This window comes from Pinus tabuliformis, chromosome 1_2 (genome assembly GCF_031772625.1).
Source record: "Pinus tabuliformis cultivar Carrire ecotype Pingquan chromosome 1_2, CPIR1, whole genome shotgun sequence".
Taxonomy (NCBI): Eukaryota; Viridiplantae; Streptophyta; class Pinopsida; order Pinales; family Pinaceae; genus Pinus; species Pinus tabuliformis.
Window position 1 is genome coordinate 1,123,253,155 of NC_142298.1, and position 13,365 is coordinate 1,123,266,519.

Here is a 13,365-nt window from a genome sequence, read left to right on the forward strand (position 1 = left end):
GGTTTGGTTGATTCTTCGTTGAATGTCGTTTGGTTCAGCCTGAATCTCCTGTAACTGTCTAATAGTAGGGATGCCCAAAGATGAAGGAAACCTGGCTTCCATGCCATATACTAGCTCATAAGGGCTCATCCCAATGGATTTCTTTGTTGAAAGTTTGTCTGCCCATAGGGCATTTGTGAGCTTTCTATGCCAGTTCTTCTTTTTTTCTTCTAGCACTTTCTTTATGATATTAATCAGGCTCTTATTAGATGACTCAGCCAAGCCATTACCTTGGGGGTAATAGGCCGTGGAATTCCCCAAGGTGATGTGAAATTTGTGGCAAAAATTGATCATTTGTTTGGATTTAAAAGCAGCGGTGTTATCAGTAATGATATTCTCAGGGTAGCCAAATCTAGAAAGGATGTTGCACTCAAGAAATTGGATAATGATGGTGTCATTGGCTTGTCTGCATGGGATGGCCTCAACCCACTTGGTGAAATAGTCGGTGGCCGTTAAAATCCATTTGTGCTGGCCTGAGGAAGAGGGATGGATTTCTCCAATGAAGTCAAGACCCCATGGTTGAAAAGGCTTTTCAGTTGAGATGGGTTTAAGGGGCAGGGACAACAACTTTCTTTTGCCCTCAAAGATTTGGCATTTGTGACATGAAATGGCAAACTTATTTACATCTGCAAAAAGAGAGGGCCAATAGAAACCAGCCCTTAGAATTTTATCAGCTGTGGATTTCCAATATAGATGTCCTCCACAGTCACCTGCATGGAATTCTTTCATGACATTGTTAGTTTCATTCATGATTAAACAATTAAGCAATATACCTTCATGATTTTTCCAAAATAATGCACCATCTATGACACAAAACTTTGAAGCCTTCATTCTTAAAAATCTTTTCTTAGTTCTGGAAAATCCTGGGGGAGCAAACAGGTTTAACAAAACAAAGCATATATCAGCATACCATGGGGATTGCAAAAAGGTTTCATTGATCTGTGGAGTCGCCAGCTCCTGTTCATTGTCCAATTGGTTAATATCTAAGGCTTGAAAGTTTGTTTCGAACATCAGTTTGGCTAAACCTTGTCCCTTTATCAGCTTGGTTGGTTTTATTTCTATGTCATATTCAAGGATGTTTGCAATCCTCTTGCCTCTTTTGCCCTCTAATCCCTCTTGGGTTAATATGTCTTTTATAACAGCATTTGGGAAATAGGTAATTACATGTGAATATAAAATGTACACTCGGAAATCTTTGATTGCTTTGACCAGGGCGTAGACCTGCTTCTCCATGATTGGGTATTTCAAAGGGGCATCTCTTAAGGCTCGGCTGAAAAATGCAATTGGCTTTTCAGCTCCCTAATCATCCTTTTGCAAAAGAACAGCAACTATGGTGTGATCAGATGCAAAAGAAAATATGATAAAGTCCCTATCAAATTGTGGACTTGTAAGGACAGGTGCTTGGGTTAAGGCCGATTTTATGCCCTCAAAGGCTTGTTTGGTTTCAAGAGACCATCTTACCTTGGCATCCTTTTTTAACATGTTGCTTAACAGTCTTATCAGCTCAGCTAGATTTGGAATAAATCTCCTTAGGAAATTGATCTTTCCCAGGAATGCTTGCAACTCTTTTATGTTTCTTGGATAAGTGATTTGGAGGATGGCTTGGATTCTTTCAGGATCAATTCTAATCCCGTCCTTTGATATGATATGGCCAAGGAGTTTGCCTTCTTCAAGGCCAAAGAGGGATTTTTTGGGGTTCAAGGAAATGCCATATTTCCTGCATGTCATGAATATTTGCCTCAAATGTTTCAGGTGCTCTTGATCAGATTTAGAGAAAGGGGTTAGATCATCAAGATATACAACTAGGAAATCATGTATTTCTTTGGAAAATGCAATATCCATTGCCCTTTGAAAGGTGGCACCAGCGTTTTTAAGTCCGAATGGCATCTTCACATACTTAAATGTTCCCCACGATGTGGTAAAGTCTGTCTTGTCTTGGTCATCCGGGTGAACCAGTATTTGATTGAAACCTGAAAAGCCATCTAGCAGAGAAATTCTAGATGATCCCACTACTCTCTGCAGAATATGATCCATTTTGGGCAATGGGTAGTGGTATTTTAGGGAGACTTGGTTTAAATTTCTTAGGTCTACGCATAGCCTAATCTCTCCTGTCTTTTTTCTTGTAGGAACAAGATTGGATACCCATTCAGAAAATTTGATGGGTGCTATGATACCTGCTTCAAACATTCTTTTCACTTCCTTTTCAATCAAAGGGAGAAGCATGGGATTGATTCTCCTCAGTTTCTGTTTGAAGGGCTTTTGGTTTGGTTTTAAGGGAATGGTGTTTTGGATCACTGATGTGTCATAGGATTTCAAATCCTCATAACTCCAAGCAAATACATCTTGGAATTCTTTGAACAAATCAACATATTTGGGCTTCTGATCAGGTGGCAAATTTTTGGATAATTTGATCATTTTGGGCTTCTCTGCTATCCCAATGTTATGTTCATCTATAGCAGCATTTAGGGGTTGTATTTTTGGTTTCTTGGGAACATCATTAGCATCAAACATGTCTTCCAACAGAGTGAGGCCAGTAGGGAGTAAGTTATCTTTCAGATCAACGATCTCAGCCTCTGTTTCGGCTATTTCCTCCAAATGCATCAGTTTCAATTCTTCTATATTTGTATTATCAAAAACAGTTGGGTTTAGCATTCGTTTGGCCGTTATAGGCGTTACAGCCTACTGATTTTCATTCGTTTGCTGTTGTTCATAGCATCCATGTCAATGTTAATATTTGAAAACTCATGCTCAAGGGTGAGGAAATTGTTAATCTGGGCATCATTCTCGAACACTTGCCAATATTTAACATTATTTGGGACAGCGGGCCTGTGTTTTATTTCAGCAGTAACATGATGATTTGGCTCAAAGGGAAGCTTGCATGTACTAGAAAAAGTGGCTAGGCTGTGTGCATGAATGTTATGCTCTCTTGAAATTTTGGAAAGCTTGGATTCAGTAAATGTATTAAGTATAGTAGTGGCAGCAGTCCTATAGGCCCTCATTCTATTGTCATTGGTAACAAAATTACCTTTCATCTGTTGTATGATTAAATCAGAGTCACCTAAAATGGATACTTTTGCAGCTCCTAGAGCTCTGAGCAGTTTAAGGCCTAAGAGGAGAGCCTCATACTCTGCCATGTTATTAGTGCATTTGAAGTTTAGTCTGCAGGCATGGCCTTCTGCATGATCGTTATATGTATTGTGAATCCAGACACCTGCCCCTGCTCCTAACTTGTTGACAGAGCCATCAAACTCTAAATACCATATGATTTCTTGCTTGTGGTTAGTGTCAAGAGTTTCAGTCATTCTTGCAGTGGACAGATTTGAATTTTCTGTTTGGGGAGGTTCTTCTTGTAAGCTGGTTGCCTTGATTGTTTTGACAATTTTATCAGTATGGGCAACCGATTCTTCATTGATGTGTGTGTTCATTTCTAAAGCCAATGGCTTGTCATCAATTGGAGGACTTATTTCATCATTAAATAAAATAAAAGAATCCATATCAGAATGGATTGAGTAAATGGGAAAATTTTCAGGCTTGCTCTCACTAGTTACCACATATTTCATTAGTGTTTCTCTATACAGTCTCTTTGGTTGCCCAAAGACAGATATAGTGGCATAGGAGAGGTCTAATTGGAGGGATCCTTGGAGTTTTGCTCCCCAATATCTTGACAATAACATGCCATACTTTGGTGGAATGTCAGCAACCACCACATCCATGAGGATTGTCTTGTTAGAAAATTGGACTAAGGAGACACACAGGTCTTTGATGAGGCCTAAACACTTGACTTGACTTGAGTCAAAGGAGAATAGATCTTTGTAGGGTCTTGTAACATCAAGGTTTAGCTTTTCCATTACAGCTTTGGGCATAAGGTTGTGGGAGGCACCTGAGTCAAACATGGCATTTTGCAGGACTTTGTCATGTATATGTAAACTGACATAAAAGGGCAAGACAGATCCATATGTTGATTTTCCATTAACTTCTGGGCCAAACAACAGCTCAGGTTGATCATCAATAACATTCACATCATCCTTTACCTCCGGCATTTGAAGTGACCTTTGAATTTGTTGCCTATACACATCATGTTTGGCCAGTTTGGATAAGGGGATGGATATCTTCAATTTACCTATTTCTGCCTCTAAGTCAAATGATTTTTCAGATTGGGTTTTAGTAATGTGAGAAGCAGGTTTCCCTTTTTCCATTGGAGTATCAGTAACTTGGTCTTGTTTATCAGTGTTATGGGAAATGTTTGATTGCGGTTTTTCTGTTTTAGGAGGGCTTTTCGGAATGCTGTTCAAATTTTCTTTCGGGAAAAAAGGTGGCCGAGGCTGGTCAATAGAAGGCTGCATTTGTGTTATGTCCTCTACAGTTACTTGATGCGGGTTTGGGATAGGTATATCAGCTGGTTCTGTTATGACAGCCTTGCCTTTAGTCTTTTTGGGTTGTTTGCCATCCTTTAGTTTGTTATGTTCAGGAATGTCAATGGTCCTAGTTCTCAGCTTATATCGTTTGTGGACCTCATACAAAGCAGTATCATAGCCTTGTTTAAAATCAAAAGACTCACCAGACGTAGTCTGAAATTGATTAAAGTCATGCTCATCTTGGTCTTGTTGAGTTAGGAAAATTTTTTGCTCAGCCCTCGAGTCCACCAGGTTCATGTGAGTTTCCTCTGGGGGTTCACTAGATGTAGATGCTTCCGCATAATTTTCATGAAAAGGTGGTCTTATATCATGGTCTGGACTAGACCTACCAGCATTTGTGTTCTGTGTTTTCCTGAAATTTGGGTTCCTTATTGTACTGGACTGTTGTCCTTCCCATGATGATTTCCTCTCAACACTTTCTACTCTGTCTCCAAGCCTTTGCATGCCATTGATAATAACATCAAGTTTCATATCTAAGGCTGTGGGTTCTTCTTTGAAAGTGTTTCTTCTCTCCATTCTAGCTCTATTTCTTTTGGCAATCAGGTTGACCTCTACGCTAACAGCAACATTTTGCATGTCTGTAAGGGTTTGAGGGGCTCTTTATTTTAACTGGTAGGCCATATCTGGGTCGAATCGATCAGGGAATTTATACAAGGCAAGGTCAGGTGGAGGTCTCAGGTTCTGTGGTATTGCATTATAGACATTATTGAATCTAGCACAGTAATCTAGGACAGACTCTTGAGGGTCTCTTTTTATTGTATCGTACTCAGCAAGTATGTGCAAGGGGTCTTTCTTTTTCTCCCATCTGTTGGTAAAGGATTGGTAAAGCTCATCCGGAGTAGTTATGGAATTTGCAGCAAGTGATCTGAAGCAAGTTCTTACATCACCTGTTAAACTTTGAACAAAAATTTTCATTCTCACATTATCATCATCTATTTCGTAGTTCTCAAAGTAGTCTTACATCTTCTTTGTATGATGAAGGGCTATGCAAGTGCCAGTTCCATAAAAATATGTGATTTTAGTTTGATAATCCTGAGGCATAGCCCCAGGGTTTGCAGGTAATTGCAGGGGTGCATATCTATTGGCCATGTTTACAGGGACGACCGGAACAACAGGGATGAGTGGAACAACCGGGACAATTGGAACACCAGTAGTGGTAACGGTAGTATGTGCAGTGAATGGAGGTGTGGAGGGAGTCCTTTGGGAATTAGATGATGAATAAGGGGAAGTAGGGGTTGAACGAAATAAGACTTTGACAGGGGTTGGAACACTGCTAGGGAGAACTGCTTGAGGACTATTATCAGCAAAATCTTCTCTTTTTTCTTGCTTCCTAAGGATTTTTGGGATTAAGTTCGGATTTTCAAAAGCAGCTAGTGGATTTGGGTCTGGATTTGACCTAGTATAACGAGAATTATTTTTGGGAGCCAGATTCTGAATTTTTTTTGGTATTTTCTACGAATGTTTTTAGAATTGGCAAGGAACTGATTAAATTTCGGGGACAGTTATCTGTAGTTTAAAACTAGCATGAAGATTGATTGAAGCAACATTTATTTACTACTGTAACTGCAAAGCAAGAATAGTTTCAAAGGCTTCCTGGCTGACATTCAGACTTCATCTGTAGTTTTAAGGAACAGACAACGCTGACTTTTGTTCCTCAGGTGTTTTCCAACTTGATTTGTGAAAATAACTAAGGATTTCCCACCGGAGTCGCCATTATGTTATCACTCAAGTTTTCCTTCTGGTCGGATCAAAAGGATACAACCGAGGTAACCACAGACCAATCTTTGGACTGCAGGTTCTAGCCCACCTGCAATCAGAGAGGGCTCTCTCTTTCGGATTTAGCTTTGTTGATATTGTTTTTAGGCTAGTTATTGAGTTCAAGGGGTTTTGTTTTGTTTTTTGGTGGGAAGGATGATGCTTTCAAGTAAAGAGGCAGGGATAGCATGAAAGTTTTAGAATCATTGGGCGTGGAGTCAAGGAGTAGGACTGCTGGTGCATTTTCTTGGTCACAAGAAGGAATATGGAGCAAGCTAGCTGCATATGAAACAATCATTCAAGGTAAAAGATATGGATTAAAGGCTAAGGAATGAGGGGCAATCAAGGATCTCTCATTTAGATTAGCAGAAAGAAGACAAATGAGCCCTATCTAGGAGTAGTTAAGAATTCCTAGATAACAGTCATTCATATATGAAAATAGGTCAAACATGAGACATAACAGAATTCAAATTTATGCCTAATTCAAGAGGAAAACATTAAGAAGCCACAGAAACTGAGCATAGAGTGCAACCAAGCAAATTCTAAACCAATCCTTTGTTCTGTGACTTGAGCATATGTGAAATCGAAATAACAGAGGTAAGGAAAACTTATTGATTCATATAGCAGCACAAGAATTCCGCATTCAATTCTTCAAACCATTAGACACAGAGCAGACAATCATTCCTCCAAAGCTTTTCAGCAATCTTTGATTAAGTAAAACATCTCAGATATCCAGTGCGAGTCTCTAATGAGGATTATCAACCAACCAACCCTTTAAACAATACAGAGGGTCGGTATATATAGGGAAAATTATCCAAAAACTAATCTATTACAACCGACCTAAACAGGTCTGAAAGAAAATGATTACTTTAACCTAATCTTATCCAGAAATAAATGCATGAAAATATCTTTGAGCTGCGCTGAGGGCAGCTGTATCAAAACTGAGTTAATATTTGTCCTGGGTGGCTCGGTGCAGTCCTCCTGTAATAATTGTGATTTGTCCTTTATCTCCACCTCTAACTTGGTTTTGCTGCTGTTTTGCTGGCATTAATGTGCACTAATCCCGACCAGATAGGCTTTTAAATGGCCTTAACTGCTTTGCTGACTTTGATGAAGGTTTTTAATTTTCACCTGATTTGATGTTGCTGAACTGATACTCTTTGCCGCTTCCTGATACTCTTTGGTGCTGATCCTGGAGTCTTTAATATCTTCTGAATGGTTTAGACTGTCCCATCGATCCTTCATGGCAGCTGCTCGGCCTTCTGTTGCTTTAAAAACTGTGTTTGCCCCTTTCTTAATGCTTCGCGAAGAAAAACGGGTCATTCTGCGCCTTTCGGGCTTGCTGGGGGCTGCGCGATGAGGGGCTTTCCACTTTGGCTCATTTCCCGTAGCCATGCGCGATTAGCATGAAAATCTGCCTCAGAATTTGAATCCGGGCTTCCTAAGCACGATTTTCGCCTTTCGCGCCTTTTTGAGTGATGACATCAGCATGACATCAGAAGTGGGTCCTAGTACGGAGGTGACGTGGCAGGGTGACGTCAGCAGATGACGTGAGCAGTACGGCTAGGTGACGTGGCAGTACACGATGGCAGTGATGTGGCAATGACGACTTGGCAGTACGGTGGCAGGAGGCTTGACGCTGGTTGATGACGTAGCAGGATGACGTCACTGGGCGGAGGTGGTTTTCAGTTTTGGGCGCACCGCGTTTGGGCAGAAGTGGTATTGGCAGAGGGGGCTCCACCACACCTGGGAGGGCGACGCGTCGCGGGAGTACGACGGGAAAACCGCCGAACTCCCGGACGCTAACCCTCGGCATGTTGGCGTGTGAAAAGACCCGCCCACCGTAGATCTTGGGCGGGCCAGATCTAACAGCCGACGGGACAGGTAAGTCGGTGGAAGGTTAGGGCGGGGACCCGCCCGCTATTTTATTTGTTTATTCATAGGGCGGGGGGGTTAAACATTGGATATGTGGGTTTATGGGTTATGCACCGGGGAATTAAATGATGATTTAATGTTCAAAAAAGCATTTAAACATTTAACGTTTGGGAATAATGACTGTGGAGGGTAGAAATATGAGGCTTTTGATGAATGAGGTATTAGGTATAGGTTATTAGCCCAACGAGAGGTTAGGTTGATTCCAAGGTTAGGAGACAGAAGGGTTAATAGGAGCCCCAAATGGACTGCTATTTCCTGGACTAAAAGACACATGGCTATAGTGCCAAGGAGTGGGGATACTATTATTTTTGGGGTTTTATATAATTTTTTGTAATAATAGGGATGGGAGAACTTAGTTAGGGAGCTATATAATAGGACTAGGAGTTAGTATGAGTTTGTGAAATGAAATGTAAGGGGAATGATGATAAGTCTATGAAGTGATGATAGACATAAAGATTGTGTGAAAGATGAAAACATTTTACACAAGAAATATGGTTTCTTTTCATGAAGAAAGCCAAACTTTGACTTAATGTTTCACAAAAATGAAATGGAATCAGGACTTATTGGGCAGATCCCAAGGTCCGTTAGGGGGATGTTAGTAAGAGACTTTGAGGGGAGTGAAGGGAAATTAGACATGTTTTTCAGAATTCTGCCACCAAAACACTGCTTTGGTACCTCTGCCACTGATGAGATGAGCTCTCTTTGCCAAGGCCAACACTGAAGATGATCTTGCTTCTGCAACCCCAGGCTACCTACCCAGCCTAATTACCTAGCATTTTTTTTTTTTTTTTTTGGGTGCACTTAGACTTGCAGGCCCTGCTTTATAATTTTTCTTTTGACTGCCCTCCTATCTAAATTTATCCTTATTTCTTCCAAGGGCCCAGATTAAGCAGTTGGGCTCCTTTGTTTCTCTACCTATCTACAAATCTGCCAAGATTAAGTTGTTTGGACAGAGATCAATTCTCTATATTCTAAAACAAGAAATTGAAACCTAGGGAAGCCAAGATTAAGCTGTTTGGACTTCCCTTAATAGAACAATTCTTCAAAAATGGTTAAGTCATCAAAATTGGAATACGGTAGTGGCATTTGGACTGGCACACTTTCATGGCCTCTTCTTTGGCCCTTTTCTGGAAATATGGAGCATTGCAGGATGCAAAGTACGACATATTTGGCATGTAAAACTGTCAATCATGAAAGATGAACACCTGTTGCAACAAGAGGCTAACATGTACCTCACATCATCATCTATCAGAGCAAGGTACTGCATCAAATGTTTTATCTACGAATTTCAAATATCATAAAAATAAGGGATAAATTAAATTCACATTTTAATTATTTGTCCCAAGCTGATCTTGTTTCAAGATTTAGCATGGTAGACCACTCACATAGGACAAATGCATGAAAGGTAAAGTTTGTTGGCCTGAAGAAAGCTTATAAATTTGTGCAAATAAATACTTAGAAACCAAACCAACCTTATCATTTTGAACTTCGTTGATAGTGTGTGACAAGCTAGAAACATTTCCCTGCAGTTTTACTACAATTTCTTCCAATTCACTCCTTTTTTCTAAAGCTTGATTCAATTTTAGTTGGATGTTGTGTAGTTCTTCCTTAGATTCGATCGCTTTCTCAGTAAATGGTTTTATTGTAATTGCTTAAGCTCCATATTTTTCTCTCTTGACTATGATATATCATTACAAAAGCATGAATATTTAGCATAACGCGGGACACAAAAATGTTTTTCAAACACATACTACATGCACAAAAATAAGTTTAATTTTACCTTGAATTTGTGATTGCAAACTTGCATTTGTATAAATTGCATCCTGAAATTGGCTATTGAAATGATCAAATTCAGCCCGAGCTTTCATATTAGCTAGCATTTTTTCTTATTGAGCTAGCCCAGTGCTTTTGTCTAATGCTAGTAGCAGTTTGTCGACATTGCTCGATGCCACCACAGAAATTTGTTCCATCTCAACAATCTTGTTGGATAGTTCTAGAATTTCATCCTTGAAGTCTTCTTTCTCAAATTCGGATGTAAATAATTTCCTTTCATATTATTCCACTTGAATCCCTAGTCAATTCGAAATTTAGATGACTATAACAGTTCCTCAATCAAGATCATTTTTTGTAGGCTTAAGGCCAGATCCCCATTTACCCTTTATATCTGGCCTTAAGCCTGTTCCAGATTCAGTTCTCGGCGAAATCTTTCCAGGTTTCAGGTTCTTCCCAATCTAGGACACATGCTCATGGGACACCTACCATAAACACTTTCTTCTGCACTGGGCTTACGATGGTACTTACCAGCGAAGGCAGCGAAACATGTTCCTTTAGTCGAAGGGGTCACCTAGAGAGGTGGCTTCATTACAATGTTGTATCTTGCACCTAGGTTAAGGTGAAATGCTCTCTCGATCCCCTATTTCATCCACCACTTGCTCTCTTGATACCCCATCGAAACCAATCCACTGTGGTCTCGCTGCTGCGCATCCCAACCCCATGATTTTCGTTCCGGCTATGGCGAATAGGAAAATCGATTTTATTACTAAGAAAAACATAATAGATCCATCATAATAGGGTCCGATGGGGATATACCCCGACCCAGAGTGGTTTCGTCAAGATGGCATGGGGGCTTGCAGTCAGCTCGGCACAAAATATTAATAGACAAAATACAGAGAAAAGTCTCTAAACAAATGCAGAGTTACTACGGTAATACAATATTGGAAACACGACAAACATTACGAGCATTAACACATCTATGATACACGAGGACTATGTTGGCACTGAGAAAGATACCAAGAACACTACGCCTTTGGCTTACAGGAAGCAAAGACATTACCCAGATAGACAAATAGGAACAGAACCACGAACTACTTCTTGGTTCCTCTGTTCCTCCAGCTTGGCAGTCCGCACTTGTGCAAGCATTTTCTTTGAGGGCCAATTCCCTTTCTAATCCTAATCCCTGAAATTTCGTTTGAAGATTTTCCACTACCCTAGTGTATTCTTCGATTTGAGACTCAAGTTGAGCTTTCTCTGTTTCCAATTTGGACTGAATGGCGTGCATGCTTGTACATGAATTTTCTTTGAGGGCCAACTCCCTTTCTACTCCCTAAAACTGCGTTTGAAGATTTTCTAATACCCTGGCATCTCTTTAATGGTATCTTGCAGCCATTTTTTGATGTTATCTAATACCAATCAATGCCTCAAAAGATTAGGACATCAATTCGCCTCATTTTGACTTAAGTACCTAATTCGTAGTTCCAGTACTTTATTTATTTGTGTGAAGATTGTTCTACCCTTTTTTATAGTAAGAAGGTTTGTTGTCATGACATCGTATGACTCTTCGAATTGTTCCTTTTCTATTGAGATTTCCTTCAATTCCCGTTCTCCTACAAGACCACTCAGATATGAATGTAAAACTGAAAGACTTGAAACGTGACCAAAAGTCTAAAACTAAGCATTGCTGCCATCCCACATGGGCATTTGAATGCATATTGACTACGTGTCAAGAGATATATGACATTTGTTGAAGGTGATTTCTTAAATGTGCTTTGAGGGTTGTGGTACTTTTATGAGGTATCTTCTTCGCCACTTGTCATCGCACCTGTCATTGCAGAATGGAGTAGCAGGATCACCTCTTTAATCAATTGCATTTCCACCTAGATCAGCTATGGGAAATGACTGGCTCTGACTATGAATGGAAAGAATTTTGTCAATTGATCGCAATACAAAAAAATAGTCTAGCGCAGAACGAGCGACACTCTGTTGGCGTAGGAAGGCAGCGTAATTACCTGAGTGCATGTCACGAGAAGAATGTGCGACACTTTGTTGGCATAGGAAGGCAGCGTAATTACCTGAGTGCATGTCACGAGAAGAATGTGCGACACTTTGTTGGCATAGGAAGGCATCGTAATTACCTGAGTGCGCGTTAGGGCTATCAATGGATGCTCCCATAGATAGAACCACACTTTACTTTTACCCTCCATGCCTCGGCGATGCCTTCCTTTACCTACCGATGGCTTTAGTTGGTTATTTGAGAGGGGCCACCAATAAGTAAAATGAACGAAGTCGCTCATCCATCCGATGGGTGAGGTGTCATATCCAGATGATATAAAATGCTCATGTGGTGTCTCAATCTGGTCAATTTAGTATGCAAGGGTGCTGAAGTTTTCAGGCTTTCTTTTTCAATCCAAGAAGGCAATTTCGATGATCTCCTCCCACATCAAACCTGAGCTGTAACTGTGTCGGGGGAATTCTAATCCGTGTCATGCCATCCATCAATCAATCAGGTGAGGGAACTAATTCATTTCTCGGGCATGATGTTCCCTTTCTGATGTCTGCTTTCTGGTGTCTATGAACTATGCACATTGTTTTCTTCTATGAACACAAAACAAAGAAGTCTTGGTTTTAGACATAGGTGAATGATTTTTTTTATGGCTATGATGGGTTTTGAATTGGAAGGGGTGCTGTTAGCTATGTATCTGAATCACTATCTAGCTCTTCCTCTCCAGCATCAGAATCTGAATCAGAAATGATGTCAAAATGCAACCACCTATATCGCGGCGTTTCAAATTGACTTATCCTCATAAATGGTACCCACCTCTCTGGTAGAGTTGCACTTGGCGGAGTTTCGAAAGCATTTCATAAATATTTCTATAGTTCAAATGATGTGGATCGCAAGCTATTATTACATATATAATACTTGTATAAATTCAAATCGAAGTGCAAGCTGAGATAGGAAAGGATCAACTCTCCCAGTAGATCTCGATTTCAACTGGGAGCACAATATGGTATAGTATATCAAAGTTGTAGTTTCATTATTACATATATAATACTTGTTCACATAAATAATAGCGAGAATGCCTTTGGGCACTATAATGCAAGATAGGGAGTTGGTCGTTCATATGACTCTGTTGTGTCCCTATAATACTAGTGATTACCCCATTACTATTATAGTTATACCCCTTATTTATATTGTTGTGCCCCTATTACCCCCTTATTGTTATTTCTGTGCCCCATAGAATCCCTCTATTGTTATTTTTGTGGCTTTATATTATTATTGTTAGGTCGGCTGGATTATATTGTGACTCCTTAGACTCCTATATATAGAAAGGAGGTTTTGTCATTATCATCATCCAAGAATTGTTCATTTATGTAATTTAAAGGAGGTTGCCCCCTCGAAGAGGCTGAATTCTAAGGCGTTGATCTATCTTTTCTATCTTCTCTT